Source organism: Astatotilapia calliptera, chromosome 3 (assembly GCF_900246225.1).
Source record: "Astatotilapia calliptera chromosome 3, fAstCal1.2, whole genome shotgun sequence".
In the NCBI taxonomy this organism is placed as follows: domain Eukaryota; kingdom Metazoa; phylum Chordata; class Actinopteri; order Cichliformes; family Cichlidae; genus Astatotilapia; species Astatotilapia calliptera.
The window spans coordinates 27,499,820-27,507,435 of record NC_039304.1 but is presented as its reverse complement, the minus strand read 5'-3'; the positions used below and the strand labels follow the sequence as shown (position 1 = coordinate 27,507,435).

At 42.1% G+C, this 7,616-nt stretch overlaps 1 long non-coding RNA gene across 1 annotated transcript; it reads right to left on the bottom strand.

Moving 5' to 3' along the window:
* Positions 1-250: 250 nt before the first annotated feature.
* LOC113019108 (uncharacterized) lies at positions 251-1,270 on the bottom strand. Its single transcript, XR_003271944.1, has 3 exons — positions 1,107-1,270; positions 952-1,027; positions 251-546 (listed from the first exon to the last, which is right to left on the bottom strand). It is a non-coding gene; the product is annotated as an uncharacterized LOC113019108 (long non-coding RNA).
* Between the last annotated feature and the right edge of the window lie 6,346 nt (positions 1,271-7,616).

Genomic DNA, 7,616 nt, shown 5'->3' with positions numbered 1-7,616 from the left:
TCAGTGTCATCAATTTCACCCCGATGTTTAACCCAGAATCACAGTTTCTCTAAAAATAGGTTACAAGAAATCAAATGTATCCCAAATACCTGTATCCTGTCAGAAGCTAGTTTCGTAAAGGAGATTGGTAGTAGCTGCTCCACCACAGGAACAATAAGGCTTCCAGCACACAATGGACACCACACTTACTTAGCATAAACACATTTATTTGACACAATTTTAAATAATAAACCCCTTTTTTTGTAGTGTCTTTCCACTCAGTGTCATAAGAAAAATAAAACAAATAAATAAACAAATATGTATCCTTTAAGGTCCTTTGGCCAAAAGAAAATCACCTGAGCTCAGGGAAAAATAAAGCGCATCGTTGGGGCCCTTTGAATTGTTCCTACCGCTCTGTTGGAACGGTGTAGCATCCAATAATAGCATCCAGCAAGCAGCAACGACCATCTATTTGCCAGGACGGTTCGGCAGAGTCATCAGATGAGGACTTCCACAAGGCAGTTCATCCAGTAGGATCCAGGGCACCAAAAGGGCAAACAAACCAGCCTACACACAAGTGTGCAGAAGAATTAACTGAAATGTTCATAAGTCTCAGTACCACTGACTCAGTGTCCATGTCACTAACGGCTTATTTAACAGACTTACCATTATAATAATACAGGTTTGTCAAAATAAAAATATAACAGAACATAAATGCAGTTAACAATGCTTATTAATGCTGTTCTCTTAGGCATAACATAATAACACTGTAACTGACCTCGTGTCGGCCGCCATTTCAGGACATTAGCTAGGCTCACTTAACGGCTAGCTTGCTAACAGTCAGCCAATAACACACGTTATGCAATATTTAGCCTCTTTCTTAACAACATGACAGCGGTAGATTTGATACCTCGCTGCAGTATAATAAGGCACAAAACATTTCATACGAACATGAGCTGCACGCTAACTCACCAGAGGAGTTCGTGTAATGGCGAATGCTGTCGGACTCAGCTCCGCTTCACGTTTGTAACCGCTACAAGACTTTTTCCTAACAACATATTAAATCATTAGCTTCACATATAAAGGTTTTTTAAAACTATTTACAGCAACTCAAATGTCTACTGTACCCGAATTTCCAGCTCGTAGAGGGCACGAGAGCAGCATGCGCCTCATCGGACGAACGGAAGGAAAAACTCTGTAGCTGGACTAGAGAGTGGCTATGCGCACGGCACAGTGGTGCGTTCAGTGACCACAAATAATCAGAAATCCCATACTCAAACAATGATCTGGGTTACACATCCAAGCAAGCACCGAGTGCGCAACGACGTAATGGGAAATTCACAGAGAAACTCGCGGATTCTTCAACTGACCGCGGCACACCTGCACCAGGGTAAACCTCCGCCTACTCCAGTCCTGCTGTCCAGGTGAAAATAGAGCAACAGGACCGCTAGTCTGTGACTTTATTTATTTTCTGCTGTGTTTTACTTGCATCTATTTGAAAGAGTGAGTGTAAACACAAAAAATATTTTATTTTATGTGCTGGAATGTGCAGAAAATAAGTTTAAATGTTAAACTAATTTATTCAAGTCAGAGAATGTTGCATATAATTAAATTTTTGCTTGATGCATAAAGTTAAAAGATTACAACTGATAAAACAAGTTAAAAAAAGAGACTTTTCCATTTGATTACATTTTGTATGATGGATTATGCAGAAAAAGTAGAATTGGGCTGAAAGATCTATCGCTTTATCACCTCTTCAGATTGTAAATCGTGTTTTTAAAAAGTAACTAAGTAATTAATTACTTTTGAAAATAAGTAATCAGTAAAGAAACAGGATTACTTTTTTGGGGAAGTAATCAGTAATTAGTTACTGATTACTTTTTTCAAGTAACTTGACCAACACTGGTCACCTGTACCGAAGTTTAGGTGTTGCATTATTATTTAGTTTTGCTTTGTGATCTATGGCTCCTTAAAAAAATCTTCAACACAGGACACTTTCATTTGTATAACAAATTGTTAGAAAATGCATACAAATTTAGTTTTGTCATCAAGGATGCTGAGAAGTAAATGTTTTCTTTCTTTTTTTTCTAATTGTGTGGTTGTGGTTTGTTAACAGAATTAAATGTTGACAACAGGAAATTAGGGTGTCCTGATTGTTTAAGAGTTGTCATTGTGAAATTTTAAGTCTTAACATTTTATCATTTGTATGATATAAACATAGTTACAGAGGACAAATAATTCCCAGTGTAATCCTGTGTTAAAGCTGTTTGTAACATTTTTTTTAAAGAAAAAGCTAATATCTCAATGAGTGTAAATGTTTCGATGTTTCTATTCATAAAAATGTGTGATTTAACATTAAATCACATCTGAATCCTCAGTTTGTACTTGACAGAATTTATGATACATGCAATAAGGATTGTCTGGAGATTGTTTTACCACTTTAACAATAAAGGCGTGTTAGCTATACAAAATATGCACATTAAACAAAATGCCATCAAAATTATGGGTAGACTGTTGTACTTTTAAAAACTTCATACTGTTAGAAACGTTCGCTTTTAGAGTGTGATTTTCCTTTTCTATAATTCAGTTATGTGTCCTGTATGTTCTCTCAACAATCTGTGGTCTCTGTGTTTTGTTTTCAGACATCAGATTAGCCGGGTCTGGATTGACTCAGTGCTCTGGCAGAGTTGAAATCTATCACAATAACATCTGGGGAACAGTCTGTGATGATCGCTGGGACTTAAATGATACTGAGGTGGTTTGCAGACAGTTAAACTGTGGACCGGCACTAGCAGCTCCTCAGAAGGCTTACTTTGGTGCAGGAAGTGGACAGATTTGGCTTGATGAAGTGACCTGTTCAGGCAGTGAAGACTTTCTGACTGACTGTCCCAACAGTGGATTTGGCAACCACAACTGTGACCATTCTGAGGACGCTAGTGTCATCTGTTCAGGTGAGATATATTCTTGGTCATTCACAAGATGTCAAATACTGTAAAGAAAACTTATTTTTACATCAAACGATACAGACTTAAAATGTAAAGGGCAAATGAGTTAAAACAGGTACAAACAGAAGGTTAAATAGTTTGTGTTAAATAGCCAAGAACGGCATCTAACTTTAAATCTGTGACAAATCAATTACATGCATATCTGTCTTCGGTGGAAACTCTTTGAGTCGTTAAAAGTAGCTGCAGTTATATTATAATATACTATAGTAGTGCAACCAATATATATGTAGCCTGGCTAAATTAACCAGCCCAGAACACAGATTATCTTTTAATCTGAATGATAAAGTAAGCGCTCAGAAGAAAATAAAAAAGGTTGTAAAAATAAAGAAATAAAATTGTTACAGACAGTTCTTATCCAGTAACAGCTTTGTGCACTGGTAACCCACTGCTACTGCAGGTTATTTCCCCAACTTTATCAGCATCTGGAACTCAAGGACGTCTAGCGTCATTTTGTGTCTGATATAAACCCATACATAAATAAAACAAACTTAGCAGTGCAAAAATAACTGTAGTGGCTTCTCAGTGCATTAATTCAGCAGAAAGCGGAATATAGATCCCTCTGAGATGAACGGCGAAGTTGGTTGCAGCAACTCCTGGTGTCTTAACTGTTCCACACTTTGCATTTAAAACAGATCACGCAGCGAAAAAAGGCATTGCACACCCACATAAAACCAATGCAAGCTAGCACTCCCGTGAATGTCTCTGTAGATCCCCATGATCCCTTGAGCTCTCAGGGGTACCCCAAAAGAAACAGCGCCATCCAGTGGCATGTCCCACAATATCGACCTTCCACCTGGCTACATTCTCCCCTGCTTAAGAGTCAACGTCCCCGGTGACTCAATTGGTATATCTCAACTCATGCACTGCTTCTTTAAAGAGGGCAGTACCCATATTAGTCAACAACTGAGACAGTATCTCCGGGCTCAAAGTGATGGCATGACATGCTGATACAGGGACATGTTAAGGGTTTGAATGCACTCCAGCATTAGCTCTTTGACTCCGACGGGGCACTGGTGTTGGTGTAATGACCCCAATATCCCTGTTGGTTTCAGTAGCAACTGTCTCTGGTGTGGACACCTGCTCAGAGGCAGACGGTGCAGTAACACGAGCATCATCAGTGTTTACAGACTCTGAAATGCCACTGCTTTGAACTGCTTCCCTGTCTTCATCAGACCCCTGCTCTGCAATTGGGTATGAGGTTTCTTCGAACAACACATACTCAGGATCTGAATCTGAACAGCCTGTTTTCTCTTCTGTCATAGGACCCGCTACCACAGGGGATTCATTATTTTTCTTTTTCCTGGGTGCAGGAATTGGGCCAATACAAGGTCTAAGGTTAGCTCTGTGAACCCGTTTTACTGGCCCACCCTCCACAGGCTCCACCGCATGTGTGCTGCCCTGGACTTCGACAACCCTATAAACCCCAGGGCTCCAGGCGTCTTGAATTTTGTTCCTGCCTTGGGGCCAGTGTTGCAGATAAACTAACTGACCTACTTCAACAGGGGGGCAATAGACCCGGGTTTTGTCCAGCTCAAGCCTTTCTGCTGCTTTCTGCTCCGTGTACTGCCTTGCTCTGTTATGTGCTTCATTTAAGCGCTGCTGATGCACAACCAGCCAGTCATGTCTCTCATCAAGCACCTGCTCCTGACCTAGTAAAGCATCTACAGGAAGGTGGGGGTGCACTCCAAACATGAGGTAATACGGCGAGTGACCTGTGGTGGCATGGGGAGTCACATTGTATGCATAGACCAACTCTGCCAAATACTCAGGCCAACGGCGTTTCTTGTCTGGTGGGAGGGTACGCAATAGGTCATGAAGTGTCCTATTGAAACGTTCACATTGTGCATTACCTTGGGGATGATGTGGTGTAGTACGGCTTTTTTAACCCCATATAACTTGCACAGTTCATGAATCACATCACTTTCAAAATTTCTGCCCTGATCAGAATGTAACCTCTCTGGTACACCATACCTCATGAACCACTCTCTGAGCAAAATCTTAGTAGTTGTATCAGCTTTCTGGTCGCGTGTGGGGAAAGCTTGTGTGAACTTGGTGAAAACATCTGTAACCACCAACACATTTTCCCGTCCATCTGAGGCTGGCTCCAACACGCTAAAATCTACTGCAACCACTTCAAGAGGTCTAGTGGCCAGAAAGGACTTGACAGGGGCATGAATCTTGGGTTGTGGCAACTTAGTAAGCACACATCTGTAGCATTTCTTAATCCACTGGTCCACTTCTTCATACATACCAACCCAAAAACATCTCTGTCATAACAGATTCTGGGTCCGCTCCACCCCCTGATGCCCCATCTGATCATGCACACTCCCCAGTACAGCTTCTCTTAAACAAGCTGGCAAAAGGAGCTGCTGACACCTCCCCAAATGTCCATCCTCAATGACCCGATACAACAATCCAATAAACTCTATGATACGTGACCACTGCCGGAGCAGAGAAATCACAGACTTAGCCAAACCTTTCCTCTGCTGGTGTGTGGGTTTCTTCTTTTTGTCCCAAAACTGCCTAAAGGACTTGATAGTAGGGTCAGAGCTCTGAAACTGTCGCAACTCTTCCTTAGAATACCCTGGCAGAGTGGGTGTATTCCCTTGGGAATCAGTAAAATGGGTGTCTTGCTCAATTGCTGTGACCCGGGCCTGCCTCACCTGACAACATTTTACACCTGCACTTACTAAGTCCAGGCCTAGCGTTGTCCCTCTGATGACTAGGTTACAGATGCATATGCATCCATCAAACTCCTCCTCACCTCCTGCAGGCTGGGGCTCCCCTGCTAATGGCTGTCTAGAGAGGGTATCGGCTGCTGTGTTACACCGACCAGGACGATACTGCACCTCAAAGTCAAATGGCGCTAACTGGGCAACCCAGCGCTGTTCAATGGCTCCCAGCTTTGCTGAGTTCAGGTGGCAGAGGGGGTTGTTATCTGTCACAACTGTGAATTTGGAGCCTAAGAGATACCCCCTAAACTTCTCAGACAAAGCCCATTTAAGGGCGAGGAGCTCTAATTTCATAATTTCTGTCATTTCTCTCTGCATTTCTCAACCTTCGGCTGGCGTATGCTATAACACGTTTCCTGCCACCCTGCAGCTGATAAAGAACTACTCCCAGTCCTAAACTGCTGGCATCTGTCTCAACAACAAATGGCAGTGAGAAATCAGCATAAGCAAGTAGGGGGGCACTTGTGAGCTTCTCTTTCAGCTGTTCAAATGACTCTTGACAAGATGGCGTCCACACACTTTCAAGCAATTTTTTATATTTAGCTAGACTGTCCTCCTTGGCCCATGCATTAATCAGATCGTGCAAAGGACCTGCCAGCTGCGAAAATCCATGGAGAAATCTCCTGTAATAACTGCAAAATCCCAGGAAGGATCTCAGCTCTTTAACTGTGGTGGGTACTGGCCACTGCCTCACTGCAGCTATCTTGTCTGGGTCCATACCCTTCAGCTGAGATCTGGTGACCCAAAAAGCGTACACTAGATTGGAGAAAACGACATTTCTCCACCTTAACCTTCAGCCCAGTTTCCCTGAGTCTCTGCAACAGTGTCTGAAGATGTGCCAAATGGTCTTCAAAAGTTGATGAGTAGACTAATATGTCATCTAGGTACACAAACATAATCTGAAGGATTAAGTCACTCATAGTGGCCTGCATGAGTCTTTGGAAAGTGGCTGGACCATTACACACACCAAAGGGCAATCTGGTATATTCAAACAACCCAAATGGGGTTGTAAAAGCAGTCTTGTGCCTCTTCCTTTCGTGAACTGCCACTTGATGATAGCCACATGCCAGGTCGATAGTCGAGAAAAACCTTGCACCATGTAATGCATCAAAGGATTAATCTCTTTAGAGTGTGATTTTCCTTTTCTATAATTCAGTTATGTGTCCTGTATGTTCTCTCAACAATCTGTGGTCTCTGTGTTTTGTTTTCAGACATCAGATTAGCCGGGTCTGGATTGACTCAGTGCTCTGGCAGAGTAGAAATCTATCACAATAACATCTGGGGAACAATCTGCGGTGATGGCTGGGACTTAAATGATGCTGAGGTGGTTTGCAGACAGTTAAACTGTGGACCGGCACTAGGAGCTCCTCAGATGGCTTACTTTGGTGCAGGAAGTGGACAGATTTGGCTTGATAATGTGGGCTGTTCAGGAAGTGAAAGTTCTCTAACTGAGTGTCAAAACAGTGGATGGGGAACAAACACCTGTGCACACGATCAGGATGCTGGTGTCATCTGTACAGGTGAGAAACTTTTAGATGCTGAAGATATTTTAGGTCATTATGTTTTTGTGTCTCATGCAAGAGTTATATGCCGCACAACACTGTGAACATAATCAGGATATTTTTGGTCATCAACAAGATGTCAGATACTGTAAATAAAACTTCTTTTTACAACTACTGATACAGTCTTCAAATGCAAAGGCCAAATGAGTTCAAAAAGATAAAACAGAAGTTAAATGGTTTGTGTTTGAGACTGGGAGGGCAGATAAATCCATGTTTGTAGTCCTGGTGTCCACTCCAAGCCCAGAGAAAAAGGGCAGGATGAAATCCTCCCACTTTACTACAACAACCTCACATAATTTGAAGTTTTGTCATTAAAAATGTTGATAAAAGGGGGCCAT